Below are 22,439 nucleotides of genomic sequence, written 5' to 3' on the forward strand. Positions count from 1 at the left end.
GAGATATCTGATGGCCTTCAGTAATTTACACCGCTAAACACAATCCCACCCGACAGTACGGTGGATCATGGTTATGAAATGCTCTGCCACATCTAGGTAAAAATTTACATTTTAATACAGTCTCGTAAAAGTGCTGGGGAACTTTTGAAAGGCTTGTGCTGATCCTGCACTCTGAATGCGAGTCTTAAAAAATGTGATTAAAAATAACAAAGTGGCTTTTCACTAATCTTTCAGCATTTTTTTACAGCTTTAGTCTCTCATCCTGCACTGTTGTTTCAAAATTTGTCCAATACAGCTATGTCGCTTTTAGTACAGATCTCTGGAAATATGAAATGCATACTGTTTTCCATTTTTTGAATGAGTAAGTAAACACTGGTAAGGCTGGTGTTGCATGGTACGATTTAGTGTAGGTTAACGTAGTGCAGAGGGTATTTTGCAATAAAATTTTAAATTAGGGAGAATATATTTACTGCCTGTCGTGAGCCTGGCTTATGAACTATAGGCTTGATATTTGGCAGAATGTGTAAGAACTGATAATTAGGTGTGTGCATGTAGGTAGTGACATTTGTTTAAAACAAAGTACTGTAAAACTGAATACATTTATGCCTCTTATTTTGTTCAGTTGCTCATAGACAAGTAATAAAATATACCAATAATATCTCTGTTTGCAATAAGCTTTAATTATACAGACACCTGATAAAATGCAGATGAGCTATCTGCTCTCTGTGTATGAGGAGTCTAATAAATAGAACTGGCAGCTCATCTATGTGCATATATGTGTATGAGTGAGAGTGGGAAAAAGAGGGACTCATCTGTAATAACAGTGATAGTTTTGAAGGTGGGACTTAGTCATTTTCACAGCTTTATTGGCTTAAATTATCAGATGAAAAGGGTTGGCACCTTTGTGCTTGTATGTTTGTATATATGCTTCCCCCCCTCAAGAATGTAGGTAAAGGGAATAATGGACAGGTATAAAACTCTGTGCTGTAACGATCTACTTATTTTAATGATTTGAAGATCTACTTTCTGCTCCCTTTACTAATGTCAGTAAAACTGAAAGATTTATGTACCTTAGAATGGATTTCAACATGCTGTGGGGAAATGTGGACACAGGATACTTTTTGTTTGTCTTTAAACTTATGGATCCTAATCTGTGGATTTTACAAGTCTAGTTTCTTTTCCAGGCAGAGGCTATCTCCTACATTAACTTTCTGCACCATGGTCAGTGAGAATCCATTTGATCCAGGTGTAGCCTTCTCCTGCTATGGCTGAATGTTGTCATGTTGTGAGTGTGCTTTGAAAGCTACAGTGGGGCCCTGCCTCTTCTGCATTCTTTAATCATGGCACCTAGGGTCATATATGAAAGCAAGTCTCTAGGCATGTAAGGTGGTCAGTGAAAGTAGTGTTTAGTTTAACTTCTGCCTCCCTCATCTTTTCAGTCTTCACTGAATTATCCCAGATCTCATAAGAAAACATCAGTTAGTGATCATTAATCCTCTACATACTTAGTGCTTGTTTACCTTTTTTAGAGGATGCTGGGGCCTGGCTGAAATCAGGCCTGCAGTAGCATTCACTGTTTAGGGTTCCAGCAACTGCTCTGAAAGGAAAATATGTATTCTACATCTGGTGGAAGTTAAGGAATTGCTCCTGAGCTTCAGGAGCCAGAAGTCTAGATCTTTTGTTAAAGCATAACATGATATATGACACTTCTGCTGTTTCTTACTCTTAGCTGATGATAACTCTGGGAGAAAGAAGAATTATAACTTGCTTCAACAGGTATTTACATGAGTGTTTAGTCAGATCTCACAAGCTGTCTCCCAGTAGCAGAGTGCATGGGGTACAGTCCTGAGGGAAGCTTCCATGTTAGCTTTCAAAACACTCTGGATTGAATCAAAAATATTCCTATATGCACACCTTGGGAATCCCCAGAGTTATTTAGTAGTTTGTGTAGTCCTTGCAGTGTGCTGCTGAGTCAAGACAAGCAGTTGGATCCAGGCTGAGAGCCTATGAGATAAAGCTTTCTCTCAAGCATTAAGGGCAAAATTACACGTCTCTGTGCCAACGTTTAGCTCGTCCTTCTATATCTGACTAGTCTGTAGACCCCAGGTTTCTGTAGTTCAAGATGCCTAGAATAATGTATAGGAAGTGAAGAAAACTACAGCATTTGGGAGTCTCTGCCACTGCTGAGGGAATTCCAGGTTCCCTATATGTCACGTAGTGATTGACAATACTTGGACACAGCTCTTCTAAATGCTTGCTACTTTAAGGAATGTATGTAATCCTATTCATAATGGAGAAAGATATTCTGCCAGAAGGTGATAGAAAACAGTATTCTGGAAGCATCAGGCCTCAGGGAACAAGATTTGGTTGGAATAAAACTTAAACTGCTGAGAAGTATTATGTAAAATGTGGAGGTGTGGAGACAGCCTCGTAGAGCAATTTTGACAGCATTCAAAATTGCCCCACAAATAAAGCACACAGGAGCTGTCAGTCCCATGGGCTGAATCTGCCATCAGGTGGCTATCGTGTGAGAGGGTGAAGGGCCAGTAGCCCCAGCATTCAGGTAGTTTGCTGTGGCATGTGCGAGACACGCTGTGTGAGTGGGAAGAATTCATGCCCCTTCACCAGCACTGGCTTGCTTTGTTCACAGCTGTGCTCAGCCCTTAAATATTTGTGTTGACCTGACGGCAAGTGAAGATGTGTAGAGAAAGGAGTTCAAACTGTTGACCTGCCAACACAGGCTTTTGCAACTTGACTCCAGTTGTTTAAGATCTATGGTCTGCAGTTGAGCCATTCTCTTCCCATTGAGGAGGAATGAAAGATATCTCGTGTGTGTCACACAGACGCACAAGCAAGGTTATCGCAATGTGGAAATGTAGAGATTCTAACAGAGAAATATCTTGTTTTCAACCCAGATGGGGAGGAAGGTTTAAATACAGAAATTATATTACGTACTGTGCTTGGACAGCACTAGGGAATATTTGAAGTGCTGTAGTATTAAAGATACAGAATAATATAGTAAAGTGTTGCTGATTTTTGTGGGATTTGTTGGGAAAACTGTTTGGAATAAAAAGTTACCAGTGAACTTATATAAGCTAGAATATGTGTGGGTATACAAGAACGTGTCTGTTGTGGCTAGCATTCGCAAGAACTGGTGTACAGAAATATATAGTACCTGTATATTTTTATACTCCTTGGGGTGACATATAAATTTATGTACATATGTATTTTTCATCAGAAGTTTAGAGTTGACAGTATAATGTGCTAGTTGTCAAGGTGTTCAGGAGGGTTTTTTTGACAAGAATCTCAAAGAAACCTGGGATAGATACCAAACTTGTGCACCAATTTGATATTTCCTCCTTTATTTAATTTTTTTTTTTTTTAAACATTGCTGTGTGCTAGCCTGGGCTGGCACAGCTCCACCAGGAGGGTCTCTGCCCTATCGCCACCTCTACCACTGCCTGTCAGATGAACCTGCCCCAACCTGGTCTCATGCCCAAGCCTTGAGCAGCTATTCTCCCTCTCTCTCCTCCTCTTTCTCTCCCCTCTGCTCTCCTGGGGCTGTTTCTCCCCTTTTTTGTGTGGGTTTTTTTTTTGTTTTTCTCTCTTTTTCCCCTCGCGCCTGGCTGCTGGCGGCCATTTTGTCTGTTGGTCAGGCGGGTCCGTGCGGGGGCGGGCCGTGCCCTGGGCCGGGGCTGCTGGAACCTTCTAGAACCGTGTGGGACCGGCCGCGGCCAGCAGGGGGGCAGCCTCCGCCTCCCCTCACGGCCCGCCCGGAGCACGGGCGCCCACAAGTGCTGATCTCAGGAGGAGAGGCAAAATAAAAAAATAAAGGTGACAGAAGCCTAATAAATGTAAGGAGGAAAAAAAAAAAGGGGTAACAGACAATCATCAAGCGGTGTGGAGGCAGCAGAAAGCACCGAGTTGTTTGTGCAACTGCGAGTGAGTGAGGGAGATCAGCTGGGGTGAGCTTTCTTCAGGGCAGCTAGGCAGAAACCTAAAGGTGAGGAGAAGGTGATTGATGAAGAAGCTGAAAGGGAGCTAGGGTCCTGGGGGAAGGAGGAGCCCCTCAGAGGAGCCAAGGTTGGCTAGGGCGCAGAGCCCACGCTGGGGGATAATGGTGCAGCCTGTGTAGTCAACAAAGGGGGACCAAGTGAAGGCCCTCATTATATATGAATTAGAAAGATTAGAGCATGTTTCCAGTAACTATAGTGACAGTATCTGCATTTCTGGTGTTACCAGCATGAGTAAGGTGGGATTTTGGTCATTATGTGTGTGAAGAAAATAAATGTGTGAATTGCTGAAGTACGCTAAGGAACTCTTAATTTCTCTAAGGATAAGAAAGCAATGCTGTGCAGGTATGTTGCTGCAGACAGATAATTGCTTTTTGGAGCTCGTAGAAACACTGAGTTTGAACAGAAGCTGTAAATGCTAGTGGATTTCCTGTAAACATGGGAGAGACTTTGTTTACCTTTAGTTGTGAGGATCACATCCAAAATATCCTCCTGAACAACAGATTTATCTCTTAGATCAACTCCATCTGAACACCTCATCATACAGAAAGTAAGCTAAAGTACTTACCTCGAAGTTGCTAGCCAGACTAAATTTCCTTCAGCACTAAATTTCCTTCAGTGCTGGCTACCATAAATTTTGCACATGTATGATAGATATTTGGCTCTGTGTCTAATATCTTTAAAGAATAAAAACATTTGAATTACTCAAATTGTTAATTAATATGTGATTCATGCCACTATAACAAGATATATCAGCAACACTCCTAGAATCAATCAAGTGAAGGTTACTGTTTTATTCAGGAGCAAATTGAAGATTCTGTGTTTTAATTAAAAACTTTGTGTTATTTCTAAAGTATCTACATTGCTTTTATCATTCTATAGTTCTATTTTGAATATTCCAATTTATTTAATCATGTGAATTAATTTCGATCTAAAATTGTCATTGAAGTTAAGCAACTATAGGGCAGGGAAGATTACAGTTCAGCAGCTATAGGGAAGGGAAGATTACAGCTGCTAATAGCTTCAGTTAGGAACTGGCAGCAGTCACTTAAGAGAGTCAACTATTAAAATATAAAATCCTTTCATTTAAAATCAGAGTAGAAAGACTTGAGTTTTCAGTTACTTGCCTGGAAACATGTGAATTTTGTAAAGTAGGAGCAAGAGTACTGAAATAAAGCAGAAGAGAGGTAAAAATATAATTTAACATAGAACTCATGAGTTGAAATAAGGATGCTAATGCTTCTCAGTTTGGCTTATGAGTAATGGAATAAAGTTACTTGTACAGATGTTAGTGTCTGCTCCCTCTAACATCTGTAGAGAAGCTTCTCTTGGGTTCCCTTCCTCAGATGTGAAAGGTAAGGGTAATAATAATCATGTGTACATAATAATGTGTACATGTTGCTGCATATCTATACGTACACATGGTCAATGCCCAGGTAATTCAGACATTCCTTTTTGTAGATCTAAGTGCAAGGTTGAAACTGGTTGGCAATATTAACCAGAAAATGCATCTCTTTGTGGATAATGATCTGAATACTTTGAACCAAATTATACTCTTGTACATGTAGATGTGACTTTCAGTGACTTTCTGCCTCTTTGCAGTATCTGTATGAGACTGCTTTTTTTTTTTTTTTTTTTCCAAACATCTGAAGCACAGATGTGTGTCTTGTATCTGTCACAAAATGGCATGTCCATTATTATTCCATGGGCTGACTTGTGGCATCAGTGTTGTGTTTTCTCTGGCGACTCTGGCAATTGCATATACTCAGAGACTGTCTTTCTGGCTAGTCAGATTTTATTCAGACCTAATTGAATAAAGTCCATATCTGAGAAGGCTGCGAGTTGTTGGTGCATATTTTTGTTCCACTGTGGTACTACTAGTGGCATCAATCCAAACAGCAGGATTGGGGATGGACAGAGAATAGGAAAGACAGAGGAGATGGAAGAGGGAAGAGCTAAAGAAAATGAACACATGCAGGGAGACAAAGTATGTCTGGGGCAGGAGAAATTTACATGAAAATTTAGGGAATGTGGCATATGTTTGTTTGTTTTCCATAGTTATTTTGGCAATACAAAAGCAGTTAAAGTGAATTTTTGGATCTGCAATGTTGTATCTTTCTTCTTTCTGCACTTTCCACAGATTTAATTTTTTGTACCTTTGCTTTTTGTCCAATTTCCTCCTTGGAGATGAACTTAGACTTTCAGGGTAGCTTTTTCAATTATTTGACACATACTTTCTACACAAATTACTCTTGGTGTCATCACAAGGGATCCTGTCCCCATGTGTGTGTCAACGTTAGTGTCTGAAAGCTGGCAGTGCAGAGGGCTTGGGTACAAATGTCCTGGTGCTTGGCAGTGGGGGTGGAAGAGACTGTAAAGTCGATCTTGTTTTAAGATAAAATCACCTTCCCTTCTATTAATGCCTTACCCTGAGCTTTGATAGGCTGTTGCAGTGTTGTGTCCGACAGAATGACCACACTTAATTACCTAATTTGGTAACTTAAATACCTAATTGGGTTTTACAATCTTGGAGTTCAGTGGTTAAATCTGGTATGTTGCTTCATGCCACAACAAACAGCTCTCTGTAGTGAAACTGTATGAGTTCACTACCTGGTTTCTTGTTTTTAATTTGAGAGATGGTGGTCAGATGTGCTAAAGCACAATACACTAGGTGTTTAAACCTTTATATATCTTAGAAACTACCCCTGCTGCAGTCATTCTTCAGCATTTCATTCTTTGTGTGAGTTTGGATGAGAAGGCTTCCTCTATAGATCTCTGCTCAACTGCAGTGATTTCATCCTGCGCCCCACCAGAGGAAGCTCTAAGACACACTGTTGCTAGACCTCAGTTTAGTGTCTGATGCTGTAGCATAATGGATATTAACATCATGGCGGTGGCTCCACTCTATAGTATTCGAGTTCTGCTTCCCATCATTGAAACAGCAGCAGCTCATATAACGTTTTGCAAGTTTCTCCTTTTTAGGAGTAGATTTGCAGATCATGGTCTTTCAAGTTAAATTCGGTCTGTAAAATTTGTGAGGAATATTTTGTACAAAGATGGCTTTGAAGAAAAAGCCTAGGTCTAAACTTCTTTCCTGAAAATTTGAATTTAAATCACATGGGTGGCCATTGTATTTGATTTAGGCATAGCTAGTACCCAGTAATAGGACTGTTGAAATTTTTGGCCATTTTGGCTTATTGGCTTAAATCCTTTCAAGGAAATGGAAAACCATTTAAAAAATCCTGACCAAAGAGCAAATAAATATTTTTTTTCAGCGAAAATTTATCTTTGTACTTGTAGCTAATATGTCATTAAGAGTTTATCTTTAAAAAGCTGTAGTATTTTTTAACGTACCAGACTTCTCCAGGAATAACTGTGTTTTGTCCACTCGGTGTTGTGGAAGAAAGACCAAAGGGTTCACCTTTTTCTTATACCTCTGAGGTGCCCAAAGCACATCGACAGCTCAATGTCATCTGAGAGAACCGGGGATTACGATTTCACAGAAGTCAATAGAACTTGTGCCATTGACTTTGCAGATCTGGCTTTTCACCTAAGCAGTCTGCCTAGTGATTTTTAGTATTGATGTTTTATGACAAAACTTATACTTTTATAGAAACATGCTACTTCCAGTGATGGACATGACCCAGCAGTTTAAGTGGCTTGACTGTATCAATTTATTCAAGAAAAAAAACTTCTAAAAAGTAGTCTATGTTTATAAAGTGCTTTAGCTAAAAGCTCATCACACTGTCTCCTTTCTTCATTCTGCAGTCTTTTTAAGTAATGTACTAGGGAGATTATCTGTAATATAATAAATAAAGGACAAAGAATCCTATATTCAGAGACTGTATTTGTTTAGTGAACCTGAGAATTTCCAAGATAAGTTACAAATATTTATTTGAAAAGTGACATGAGAAAGAAGGGTTTGCTGAGGAGCAGTTTCAGTACAGCCAAACCATAATGCTATTAAACAAGTTGCACCTACAGAGATCTGTTGTCAAGTGAAAATAAGATCGGTTGAACTCAAAGAAGTGCTAGAAAACCTCTTCATGCTTCAACAGAGCATAATATGTTTGAAGTAATTGTGACTAGTTATATGTAATTATCTGATATTGGGTAGTGGGGAGGAGGGGAAAGAGAACAACAACACATCTAAACAACTTTTGCTATACTGTGTGATAATGTCCCATTTATCTGTTGTGGGTTTTTTTGGTTTTTTTTGTTTGTTTGTTTTTTAAACTTCCAAGTGGCCAAATGAAAACCAATTGTAAGATCTGTCAAAAATATCTCTGAACTTTGATAGAAAGTCACTTAGAGATAAAGAAGAAATATTTAAAATGCAGCCTTTTTAGCTGCTTAAAATTGAATTTGTGTGATCGTTTGGAAGTTGCTCAGTATGTCTAGAAAAGGAAGGCTGAGGTCAAGCAGGCACATTGTGTTCCCCATTTTGCCTGCCAGTGTATCTCCAACCTCCTTTCTATGGATGCACATCCTCTCCCCACGCTTCCCCAGTCCAAAAATATGTGAAGTTTTTGAAAATTCAGATGCTTAAGGCATAGTCCTACTCGCATTTATTTATTTATAATTATTTTTGATGTTTTATTATTATGACAGGTTTTTTAAGGCCTTTCATTAGATCAGAACAGGTGTATGCAGGAAATTGATTAATAAGTTTTTCTCTGTATATGTCTTTGAGATGACTTCTTACAACATCATGGACTATTTTTAGGCAGTGGAACGTGAAAGGAGGGAATAGAAACACCCACATTCTTTTTTGTGATTGGAGTAGATATGTCTTCTTTCTGCTTGCTCTGTGACTGCAAACCAGGTCGCTGTGGGATGTTCATCCTGAGCTAGCAGAGCTACAAGGCTTCTGCCTGACGGAGGGACCTGGTGCCTGTCTGCTAAAGACTGTAGTTATGCCAGTAGTTGCAATATAACCCTGAGGAGAACAGTCAGGGTATTTGAGGCAGCCAGCATGAACTGTCATGCGAAAGGGAGGAGGTGACCAAAAGGATATGCTGTCAGTGCCATGTGGTGAGAGAGAGGCTTGCTTACAGGAACTCTCAAGATTTTCTCTCTGTGGACTACTCAACATCTGCAGGATTTCCCTGTGGCTTTTATAATTTCTGCAGGCTGCTTGCTCAGCAAAACCACCATGTCCCCACTGGCAAAGAGTGGGATTTTCTCCTATAACTTTGGGTGCCTCAGTAATGCCTGAGGTACCATCAGGGTCAACTCTCTTCCCAGTCAGTGGGAACTGGCAAAAGGCAGTAAAGGCTTTACATGGGACTAGTCACTCTCACAAGGACCCTGTTTCTGATGATTGTGTGTGGCTCAACATGACTTGATTCCGTAATTGGGCACTGTATGGGATAACCCAGGACTCTCAGGCTCTCTGGCCACTGAAATTCATTGGAGTTTGAGATCATCCTCTTTCACAAAGTGGTAATCTAGGAACAGCAGATGGGGGCAGAGAAAATTACAGCATAACCACGTAGCTCTTCTGCTACAGAAAGGACATAGTGAGTGACTTACATGCCATTTATTTGTACAGTTAGATCTTACTTTCAAAGTCAACAAAAGTTTCCAAAGCTCAGCATCTTGGAAAATAGGGTATAACATATAATTCTATACAATGTTCAACCTTGGTTAAATGGTCTGATGACTCAGATTGTATATGTAAGCTGTAAAAGGAGAGTCTGTGTCAAAGCTGTCTCACATAAAGAGTTACATTTCAGGGAGTTCTTAAAGACTGTTATTTATTGAATTGTTTATTAAATGTATGTATTTTAGTGAATTTCTGTGTAGAGGATTTTTTTATACATATATATTTATCCTTTGGACAAGTGATCGCAGCCCCAACACTACTAATGGCAAATGAATATATTCAGAAGTCCTGAAGTGGAGTCCAAAAGACTTTCAGATATTGTTTTTCTTGGATGGATGTTAAAAACCTTTAAGTTTTGAGAGGATTCCTATGAGAAAGCACCTTTAAACTGAGAAAGGTCAATTTCTTTGACAGCCAAGACAGGAGGTTTCAGAGGGGTTACTATGATCCAAAACCTGAATTATGTATGTCAGTCCTTGGGGTGTATCTTTTAAAATGGGAGTGACTGGGGCTGGAAACCTGGTGGAATGGTGGCTGTTCACTTCCAAATGCAAGTTGGATATTATGTTTAAAACGCTTGTTGGAAGAATGCTAAAGTTACAGAGTTAAGCACTGAAAGCAAGAAACGCCACAATTAAGGTTGCTGAAACCCTAGTTATTCACTGGACTCTTTCAAATGTCTGTCTCAGTAGAGGTGGGGATCCCTGCACCCACAGCCACATGTGCCAGTTTACTTCGGATTCACACTCTCTTTCATAGCAAATGGGGTAAGGATGCAGCTGGAAGGAGTGCCATGGGTATCTGCCTATGCTTCAGCCCATGCTCTCCCTTTAAGGTGGCATTTCTGGCGAGTGCTCAGTGCAGTGATGGCTGCATAGAGACCTTTCTGGTCAGCAAAATATGCTGGGGATGTTGAGGACCAGGAGCAGGAGGATGGGAAGCAAAGGCTCCCTGTTAGTCCTTGAACCCAGGCATGAAGAGAGAAGAGCCTGATGGGGCACTACCATTTTGTGCTGCCCTTGCATCCCAAGACTGAATGTCCTCAGAGCAGACTGAATCTTCAGGGAAATTTTTGATGCCAAGTTTAAGGCTGAGGGGGAGTCTTTTTCAGACAACAGAAGACAAAATTCTGATCTCACAGTGCATTCCCTGCTAAAATTTAAGTCAGCGTTTCAATATGAAGACATATTTCTCGGTGAAAGGCAGGTGGGGTTTGGACAGCTTTTTTGATTTTATTTGTAACAGCAGCGTTTTCTCTTTAACAGCATTTGAGAAACATTACCAAACAATTCTTTTTGAGGATAATTTGGCTCAAATTATTCATGTCTGGTGAAGTTGTAAGCACCTTAAGCAAAAAGTCCTGCAACAGAAAGTGTTTGACAAGCTAAGCTGCAACTATTGTGTTACTGTCAAACGTGCCTCGTTTGTTCTACTGCCATGACAGAGTTTGCATGTAGACGTTACAGAGCATGTTCCACTTTGAACTGTGTTTTTTTGCCCCTTTTCATGCTGACTCTATCCTTCATTTATACTTTCACTCTGATTAAGGAATTACTCTCTGACTGCTGGATTGCTAGTGATTGACGACCCTAGTTAATTTACACGCTCTCCAGCATCTTTGGTCTATTTTTATTTCAGTATTCAGATCACATGAAAACATTTATAGGACGTAGTAGCTTTCACAGAGTTGCAGCCAACTATTTTCCAAAGGTTTTGGATGCTAGAAAGCAAGTCTCAACAAATTCATAAGCTCAATAGTCTTCACCCATCAGTCAGTAGTGAGGGGAAAAATAACATCCCTGAACCAACTAACTTTCTAACTTCCTCATTGACTGATTTATTTGAAAGTTTCCAGTGAACAGGTCCCTGAGCGTTTTTATAAATTTCTCCTTTTAAATGTCTGCATAATTTAATTTGTTTGTTTTTATTGTGATAGTTTGCCGTATGCAGGGCACTTCCAGAACTTACAACAATATTGACTGTCTGCTAAGGATTTGAGCAGGAGGAATCCATTTTATTGGAGAAAATAGACAAAGAGCTTGATGAACAAAATGTAAAAGGTGTGCTTTTACTTGAAAATATATATTTACTAAAATTAGATCTTATTTTCCAAGAGCTGCATATACTTTGGGCAGACATATCTATGGTAGTTAAGCAGCAAGGCTAAGAAACACATTTTGTACTTCAAAACAGAAAATGTATAATGCTGGTTGTACTAACATGCTGAGGAATTTTCTTGGTTCAAAACAAACCAACCCAGCCCAAAGCCTCCAAAAACCTAACGTAAGATCTCCTTGCATGGAGCATGCTAAAATCCTAATGGTTTCTATGCTTTCTTTTCATAATGCAGGAGACAACTGAAATAAAACCTTGTCAATTAATTATACCTCTGACTCGCCATAAACACAGATTGTCTCTTGAAATGTTAAAATTCAGCTGATCTGTTAAACAGTAGTTATTATGAGGTGAACTTCCATTTGTGTTGTTGGAATTCTCTCATATCAGAATTCATTAGAAAGCTTTGGAACAGTATCTCCTAGGAAAAATGTAAAATTCCCTGTTAATAATCATAAAATTGCCTCATACTCTATTATTTTGGTGTATTTCTCTCCCCCCACCCCCCCTTTGAAAAAACTTGGGCCCAGCATAATTATTTTACTTCTCTTTCTTGTCACATTTGGACCAAAAGATGAGACGAATGTGTGAACTGCTATTGGTAATCAAAGAGAATAACACTCTTTTTCTACAGGATTTTTTCTTAGGGTATTTAATCCTATACTGGTGAGGTGGAACACCGGAGGAGGGTTTCTTTCAGTATTTTTGCCTTCTCTGGGTATTCTGAGGTCAGAATCATTTCAGATATAATCTTTATGGTCATAAAAGACCCATGAACTTTGAACAGAAAACTCTTGTGGGGGTTAGTGCAGAAATATAAATGGCAGAAGCTAAAAGGGTTGATTGTCTTTGGTGGAAATATATATACTTTTTGGAACACTGGAGTGGAAGTAAAGACAAATGAACATCCTTACGGTGTAATCACCAGGTTGAAAAATCAGGTGACTTTAGTACTCAAACTCCCTGTTAGCACAGTGAGTTTTTATGTTCTTTATATCTTCGTTGGTGGATGAGTCAATGTTTAAATGCTCATTTATCATTTACTATATAAAAGAAAAGCTATTACCTGAAACTCATTTTTACAGTTGCAGGCAAACTGAAATAATCATTTTCAAGGACCTAAAGCTGTTTCTTGAAGAATGTCATCATTTTCTTCTTATTTTACTTACCACTTACACCAGTATATGAGGTACCTTCAAGAGCTGTACCTTACAAAACTTGGCTGCAGATATTGCCAGCACCATACCTGGGCTACTGAACTGGGCTAAAGAAACTCGGTTTCAGCAAACTACATTCATCTTGCAGACAGGACAAAAGAACCACTTTAAAGGCATATCTCACACTGAACACTTGGGCTGCTTGCTCTGTGCTAGCCTGTAATATGCTTTGCCCTGAAGGCTAAGCAGCCCAGTTAGCCCATAGAAAGTATGTCATGAGTTCAGGGTAAAGTCTCTGCTCTGCCACAGAATCACACTTGCTTGTGCCTATCAAGAGGGAAGTTGCTGCGAGGTGGCTGTTCTCTGCTTTGCTTTTAATGTGAATAATCTCTCTGAGTGAATGAACTGTCTCTCTGAAGTGGTAGAGGAGTATTCTTCGTTTTGCATCAAAATTTGATACCTGTCCTAATAGCTCATGTTTAATATTATTTTTTAGGTACGTCTTTTCCGTTTTCATAGTCTACATGTTTGTAGTTTATGTGCATATCTGCATGCAAAAGTTTCTACCCACTGATGTTTCTTAGTACTCAAGTTCTAAGATGTGCCAGTACTAAGAGTTTTGTGTTATAGCTGGGGAAAAGCACAACTTTGAGCATCTTAATTGCGCTGTGATATTCTGTCAGAGCCATTACATTGCCCCGGGACCGTACCTCTTCATACACTGGGCCTACATGGGCAAAAAAAATTGATGTAAACAATACTGTACATTTACCTTTGTTCACTTAACCTCGCGTATCTTCATTTAACTTTCATTCCCCCAATGCCACCATACTTTGCCACCCCTTTGTGCCTCATTCTTTATCTCACCAAATGGCCGAAGCAGGCAAATGAGGTGATTAGCTGAGGCAACCAAGTGGTGAGACCAACAGCAGCGTCTCTACAGGAAATTACACCCCTTGTACGATTGCGAATCACTAGGGCTTTGGCTGTTTGCTTGTAGCGGCAGACACGCTGCCTCTGACAAACTCAAATTATGCTGCCTCTGTGTGTTTGCTGTCTCTTCCTTGCTTGTTGGTGAAGAGTCTTAGTTGGTCTCTCTTATTTGCTGGTGGAATGGTAACGTCCTCTATGCAGAAGGCCCATTCTCCCTTAATCCCACTGTAAATCCAGGTTGGGAATGAAACTATTATAAGTGTTAATTTGCAACAGTGTCTAATTGTTAAAATTATCTTGTTAGGGTGACACATGACATGATAAAAACAAGTTACATATGATCTTTTAAACTCATCTGTATCTGCTGCACTACTTGTGATTTGTGAGTACCCAGAAGACTGTAATTTACTTAAGTGCTTGTATCTTCCTTTTATAAAAATCCATAGGTACTTTTAAAAATCAAATGTAGTTTTTACAGTGTAATATTTTGAAGCTAGTATGGTTAGAATTGAACTATTTTATCTGTAATGTAAAAGGCATGATCTCTTTTCTTGGGGAAAACTAGGCTTTCTATGAATTCTAGTAGGAGTGCATTTGATTGTTAGCTCATGAAGTCAGTGTTGAGACAAAGCACATATTAGAAGAAAGACAATTATCTGACACTGAGAGACATCCATTTTATTTATTTTCACTTGGTTTGTGTGTGTGTGTGTGTGTGTGTGTGTGTGTGTGTGTGTGTGTGTGTTAGTTCCCCGAGCAATTGAGATGTCATCAATATTTGCACTACAAGGGAATATTGTAAGTAAAATGGCTACAGGTTTTACCTAAGTTACTTTTGAGTGATTGGTTTACTACAGCCATTTTGTGTCTTTGATAGATACAGCAGAAAGTCTCAACAGTTTAACATGATAAAAGATGCAGTGTTGGTGATAAATGTCTTCATTACATTCTAATTAAAAGGTGCACTAACAGTGATGGAATGTCAGCCAGAACCCCATGTTCTATCTGTATCTGTTTAAAAATTGCATATTTGGAACATACTTTTGTATACGTTGTTGAGCAGGCAAGAGATTTTAGTGGTAATGCATTCCTGGCCTGTTGTGTCACTTTAACAAATTGCTTTCTCAGTCATGTGATAGTACTTAAGTCTTATGGTTTATTAGCTGATTGTGTGTGTGAATTAGGTTTTATATTCTCACATGGCAATTTGTCCCTCTATTATTTAGTACTACTTATATTAAGGGAATCAAAGTCAGTGAACAGCCAGCTGCAGGCTCTCAGACCTTCAGATCAGGCATGTTTGCTCAGCCCATGAAGATTATACCTTTTTTTTTTTTTTTTTTTTTTTTTTTTAATCTTTCCTGCCTCGCTTCCTCCTTCTTCTGATTCTAGGGCTGATGCTGACAGGTTAGACAAGGCAACACTGAACTTAAAAGTAGCATGAGACAGTTGATACCACTTCAGGTATTCAGAACTTGGCAGGATTGGTTCTGTACACCTCTGGCCTTGAAAAGAATTATAAGGTAGACTAATTTTGTCTTGGAAAGCTTTTTTCTGCCTGACTTTTCTAGTTGATTTCCATGTTAGGAGTGCCCATTTTCACCTGCTTCTCAGAAAACAGATTTTGCATTTACATGGTTCATCTTCTGCTTGCATAGAGACAAGTTTCAATACTGTGCTTTGAATCTAAGTGTGTTGTTATTTGAGTTCACAATTAAACTCTGTCAGAGCTCCCTGTTTGCAGGGACTTTGGTTTTAGTATCAGAGAATCACATGGCTCAGAGATAAGGGGACAATATCATAATCTCCTTTTGAAAGAGGGAAAAATAAAGAAGAAAATTTGTTTCCTACTTGAGAAGGAATCACAATTGTTACGTGTAGAGAAAGTTCTGTAAGTAGGTATATGAACTGTCTGGTGACATCTCTGAATCCATATGTCTACACATAAACAGCAATCAAAGGTATTTCTACTACTTCTCTATTCTGTAAAGGTCACACAGTATAAATACAGTTCTCACCACTGAAGAAAACAATTGACTACTATGAATACTGGCTTTTATATGCATGCTTTCGTATGGGCCCACTGGATAATAGTTAAATTAAGGTTTCTGGCTCTTCCTAAGGTTGAGCTTGTGAATATCTAAAGATCTGATTGATCAGAGAAGTTCAGGTTAACTGTAAAATTGATCAAAAAGCAAGCAAAGAATAACGGCTCAGCTGAGCAGTATTGCAAAGTGATTGCTGGAGAATGTAACTGGAATGATACTGTAAAAGCCTGTTTTCATGTCAATGTATTTAGCATGAGACTGTCATTTAATTGTGTTGTAATTGTTTCCATTTGACAAAGAGAGTTGAAGACTGACATGTCACATGCATTTGTATCTGTTGCATTTCTCTGCATAGCAAGAGAAGGATAGAAAATGTGATCAAAAAGCAACCGAGTCTTTGTTACTAGTTGGACACATTGCTCACTGGTTTTGTTCTGTAGAGTATACTAGGCTTTCACGTTAAGTGGCCGATAATGTGACTTTTTTGTGGTGGTAAATGAGTTCTCACACAAATAGTCTCACTGAAGGAACCTTTCCTCCATGGGCCGTTTCTGTCGGGTACTGAGCACAAGCAACTTCCCTCAAAATCAGCTGTTGGAATAAACACGTAAAGATTTCTTTGATAGCACAAGGATTGTTATCTCCTGGTGCCCTAACCCCTGCCATGTGACTGCGACTGGGACTACATAGCCACATCAACCCCTTAGTTAATAATGCGATTCACCCTTCTTAAATGTGTAAACAAGGAATGATGACTGCAACCATCTGTCAGAGGAGAAAGCAAGCAGTCATGTCGTCTTATGTTAATTCCAGATGCAGGTTCTGTGGCTTTCGTAAGGTTACGGTAAAGAAAGAGGTTTGACTTGACTCAGTATGCCATGTCCTAAACTAAGCACTTATCTTTGCACTGATTTAATCAATTTTGCTATCAGTTTAGTTATGTTCGGGGTGGGAAAAGGGCGAGAGGCAAAATTTAGGCTTTATCCTTTAAGGCTTGAAGCACTCTGACCTTCATCCAGCAAAGCACTTAAGCAAATGAGCAACCACATATGCTTAATATGAAGCACATCATCAAATATTTTGCTGGATCATTGCAAAAATCAAGCTTTACTTGAATGAAAAGTAAAAGAAAACATGATATGCTAGGCGGAGTGAATTTTTTATATTTGCTATTATTTTTACAGACCCAAAACATTTGTTAACTGTAAATTAGTCAAAAAGCATTGTTCAGAGTCTTCATTTCAAGGACATAATTATATATGGATAAGAACAGGGCAGCCTAGGAGTCAGTGGTGGTTAAAGGTATTAGTTTCATGGACATTTTTTTTGAGATTGCGTTTACAGTAGCGATGCTGGAGATCTGATTGTTTCTATGTTCAGTTGTGTATATATCTGAGAGAAATAACAGGACATTGGAGGTTTATTGTTTTGAACTGTATTTCTGAATTCTAGTAAGCTTTTTTATTTTTGCTAGCACAAAAGACTTGCATCAGGTCTTAAGAACAACTACCTAAGCTTTGAGAGATGTAGAAAGGGTTGAACAAAGGGTGAATGTTGCCTATCTAGAAATTCAGAAAAAAATCAGGTAGAATGATACTAAGAAATATTTCTATGCTGTTCATTGTCTACATGGAGTAAGCAGTACCTATCATTTGAACATTCATTAGAGAAGGAGCCTCAAATTTTTGAGACTCATTTTTGTGCATCCCTCCTCTTCCAACTTTTTCTGCCTTTTCTTTTTGGATTCCTTTATTCTGTGACAGCTGTGTGTTGCCACCACCCCCTAGCTGTGGGGATTTTGTAATCTGTGGTTTTCCTTTAGTAACCAAACTTTAGGAAAATGATTCTTCTGATTTGAGACTTATACAACAGTGATTCCCTGAATTACAGGAATCCATGAATGCACTTTATGGAACTGCTGCCAAATAGTGTACAGTGATTTTTGTCTTGGGGTAACCCCAGAACTGTAAAACTAAAAAGATGTGTAGGATTTTCCCTGTGGGCTACCCAGGCTCTGCCTTATTGTCTAAAATAGAGAAGAGCACACACCAACTGTCTTCCAAAAATTTGACAAGGGAAAATTTTTATTGGGTAATGAGGCTTCTAACCCCAGGGATAACACCAGATATTAGACTAAGTTTCTTTATGTGACTGCAGTCCTAGCCTCATAGTTTTCTGTAATTCCACTGGAGTTTTGTGTTCATCTGCTAGGACAAAAAGTGCTAAACTTAACTTTGAAAGTTCATGCAAGTAAATAGCTCCTTTTTTGTGATTTTTGGGTAAACTGTAAATTAGCTGGACTGATCAGAGTAAGTTCAAGATTTCGTTCACGATAGGACCTGAATGAATATTGAGAAAATCCATAGTTGCTGTTTCAAGCTCTTAAGTAAATCTTAAAATAAAAACTTTATATTGCTGGTTATATAAATTTCTCACACTATACTGAAAACTAATTCAGAAACCACTGTACAGACTATTGAATCAAATCATATCACACCCCTGAAGGACAACACCATCACATTGTGTTGAAGATTCCCTCCCTTTATTCTGTGGATTATCAGGCTGAATTCTAACCTTGATTTTCTCAGAATAAGGGGAATAACTATATTTGTATATGCTGTCTTTACTGGATCTACATATGTATGAAACTAACTTCAGGATCCATCCCCTGTTCTCACTGCACACTAACAAAAAAATAAACTGCTCTAACATGCATTTTTCTCGATGACTATAGAAGAAACATTGAGATAGCGAAGCATTTGTCAGAACTGGTCCTTTGTGTTGCCTCACAGAACCATGTTGTCTTAAAAGGATATTTATACAGTACAGTACAGGGCTGCTGTATAATACCTGGTATATATTCTCTGTGCAATGCCAAAAATGTGAGGTGCTATGCTTTTTAGTTTTAAAAATGTCAAAAATGGAAATTCAGGCTATTTGACACTGCAATAATTTGCTGAGAGATGTCTGAATATGTAGCCCTTTCTGTAATTTTGCACAACAGTCTGGGCTGTAATATTGCAATAATTACCCAGTGAAGTCATAATTGAAGGGTAAAAATTGAATTTAAGGTCTACATAATTTAAGCAGGACCAGGTTTTACCAAGTATGACACATTTATGGTGTCTGCTATGTGCCTTATAAAACATACTAAATTTTAAGCCGATAACTCAAATGGTTCCTGAGGTATAAACTTGTGAAAAGTCACAATTTTGCATTGTGCTGAAAAGCCACCTTACAATACAGTGACTACCATAGCTCTTTAATATCCAGCAGAGTCCTCCTGCTGTGCTTTGTCAGTCGGTAGCAACATCCAAGTCTTCTTGTAAAAGTAATTCACACTTTTTTCACAACACTGTTGCTTTAATTACCACTGAACTCTGCTGTTGCTCAGACAGGCCTAGCAGGACCAAGAGAGGGTCAGCGCTGCAGTCACTGCAAAAGAAGCAAATGGCTTTTTTTCTTACTTTATTATTAACAAACCATCTTTGATTGAAATGCTCCTAGCTTCTGAGCCACCCAGTCTTGTGTCTGTGCTCTCTTGGGGTATTCATTATCAAAGTAGACCATGGATGTCAATCTGGGAAAACATCAGAAATAATACCTAAAATCCTAATCAGAAAACATCAAGTAAAGACAAGACTTACATGTCTCTTACATGCAAACAGCTGATCAGTTTTATCATATATGCACACTGAATTTCTGATGGAAACAGACTAACTCATCAACATACTGTACATTTTATATGTGTAAAAATTATTGTTATCCATTTGTTTGTAATTCTTTTTTTCTTCATGTTTATTTGATTTGTTATATCTCGCTAGAGCCAAAGGCATTCACGGGAAGAACTGAAAGATGCTGAAAGACAAAAAAGGTCATATTTAAAATTATAAAATACTGCTTCTGTAGCTTTGTCTTATGAAATGTTCCATATTTATATATCATCTTTCACACTAAAGAACTGTAAAATAACCTTTTAGTAGCACAAATTTAATTTTCAAACTTAGGTTCGAGTGTGTGTTTCTCACTGCTTACCTTGGGAGGTCAGGTTTGAAAATGGTCCTGTCCCTTATGCCCCTGTATGTGGGAATCAGCTCTCTGGGAGAGAAATGCAGCACTTTCAGCATTGCAGTATTCTTCATAAAGTGCAACATTACATTTTTAGAGCAGGATGTGAGCGTGACTTCTGTGTTCAAGGGAAATTCCAATGGAGATTTTAGAGTTGAAACTGAGTTAGTCAACATTAAATCCAGTACAGCCTGCAAGCCTTAACACTTATTAAAATATACCCTGTGATCTATGAATACAATTATAGATCAGACCTCTGTTTCATATCTCACCTAAAAGATGATACTGCAAACTGATACCACACCACTTAACACTACAGTAACATGCTGATTCATTTCTGGTTGGGGAAAAAATGTGTCACCTGTTGGATGAATATTCAGTTAATTAATTAGATAGCAATATTATCTACCAAAATACATTGAGTTTTGCTTGGATATTTTTACAATCCAAGATTCCGAATAGTCTTAGTTTCTGAATGTAAAGAGATTTAAAGCTGACTGGGTAAGTTTTCATCTGTGAAGTGCCCAAGAATACCATGCCCTGACCAGGACTTGTATTTTTAGTTCTTTTTCCACCCTGTAACTCCTTGACTTTAAGTATGGGATTGACAGAAAACACCTACGGGAATAATATTGAGAATATTCACCCTGAAACACCCTAAATATTTTCTCATTCCGTAGATTCTGGTGTCAGAGGGATAGAAAGTAGAGATCTGAAGAAAAAACAAGTGGGGGAATAGAAATGTGGTTTCAACATGGTTTTTAATGAGGAGGAGAAAGACTTGGAGCAGGAAAGTAACACAGGGTGTTACAAGGATCTTTATGAAAACACTGTGCTGTTTGGGCTGTCGTGTGTGAGAGGCTTCCGATTGTTAGGTGATAGTAAATGCTGGGGAAGTGATCTCTGAGAGTTTGTACACGGGATGGGTAGAATTGTCCTCGTCTTAAAAATCAGATGCACTTCAGGGGTAGGAGTCAGAGAAGACCTCTGTGATGAGGACACAACACCCACAGCTGGCAGAGTGAGCACTATGGCTCACGGCAAGCTGCTGTATTATGCCGAAGGGTATATGCCCCTTTCCCTCTCACTAGGAGCAGCGTGCCTGTGTCCCCAGACACTCCAGCTTGCTGTGTGAGGTACCCTATGACAACTGTTGGGATGCTAGTTATGTTCCAGGTGTGCCAGATCATCCTGTGTGAGTGTTAGTGCGCAAGCATCCCCTTTGGCAAGGACGGTTCCTTGTGCGAAGTTTCGAAGGGGTCCTTTCCTGCAGACCTTTAAACAGGTATTCGGCCTGCCTGTTCAGGCAGTTTAAGAAACCTGTGATGGGCAGGATTTATTTTCCTTTGCAGCTGTTTAGACAATGGTGGGTTCTTTAAAGTCCTCGTTCCCACTGTTGGGAAATGCATGCTAGAAGGGCTTTGACTTTTTCCTAATGAAAAGTGTACAATATGGCACAGTAAATAAAGCAACTGAAATGATGCATATGCTGAAATGATTGACATACACACTTGCACTGACCTGGATACATGTGGTTGTGTATATCGAGGATAAAGACGAAAGGAGGGAGTTTTCTTTCTTCATAACCTGCTCCTGGCAGATTCAGTCAGAAGTACCATTCTCACTTCTCTGTCTCCTTTTCTGTAACGGAGTAGCAGATTGTTTGCTCTGCAAAAAGACAGTTGCAGGAGGTATCACTTCCTACAAATTCTTTATTTTCCATTGACTAAATAAAAAAAGTTCTCAGTCTTTTAGTGATTTATGCAGTACTAAAACCAGCACTGATTGTTTGCAAAAGTCTGTGTGGTTCTTTCAAGACATAATGTTTCTGCCCTGGCATGGATAAACAGTTACTAGAACCTGAATATAGCAAGAACGGTATTTGCTACTCTCTGGCCTGAAAGTATCTGTAAATTCACAGGCAAGAGATGCAGCTAAAGCTGTAGCTGCTTCTACCATGAATCCAGAAAAATTTCCTGGTTTTTATCCTCCAGGTGCTTAGATGCTGTGTATCTTTCCTCCCCCCCAAATACCTGGATGCTGAAAAAAGTCCTTGCAGGTGCGCGTGGCTCCAGTGGAAAGTTGTTGAAGTGGAAGGGGCAGGAACAGAAAATTAAGATCCAATAGTTGGAAAATTAGGAAAGAATGAAAAAGAGGAGCATGTAATCTTTTCACTATTTAGAATCCAGCAGTTATTTGGCATGCCCTGTATTCTTACAGTTGATTACCACAAAGGCGATGCCTTCGTCAACACCAGAATATTACCAAAAAAAAAAAAAAAATTCTGAAATAACGTAGATAAAATAGAAAGCCAAATGACTGCAGAGTGAGAAAGGCCAGTGAGCCTGGTTTTGGGGGTGGTCACTAACAGAGGTGCTGCAATAGAGACTGGTAGCAGTAACAGTATGTTTATGCCGTGGTGCAGTACCAGTAACGGATTACAGTAAGGCTGTGTAGATGCTTTAGTTGCAAGACATTTGTTTGTATCAGGGAAAGA

The sequence above is a fragment of the Athene cunicularia genome (assembly GCF_003259725.1).
Source record: "Athene cunicularia isolate RWA chromosome 3 unlocalized genomic scaffold, athCun1 chr3_part1, whole genome shotgun sequence".
In the NCBI taxonomy this organism is placed as follows: Eukaryota; Metazoa; Chordata; class Aves; order Strigiformes; family Strigidae; genus Athene; species Athene cunicularia.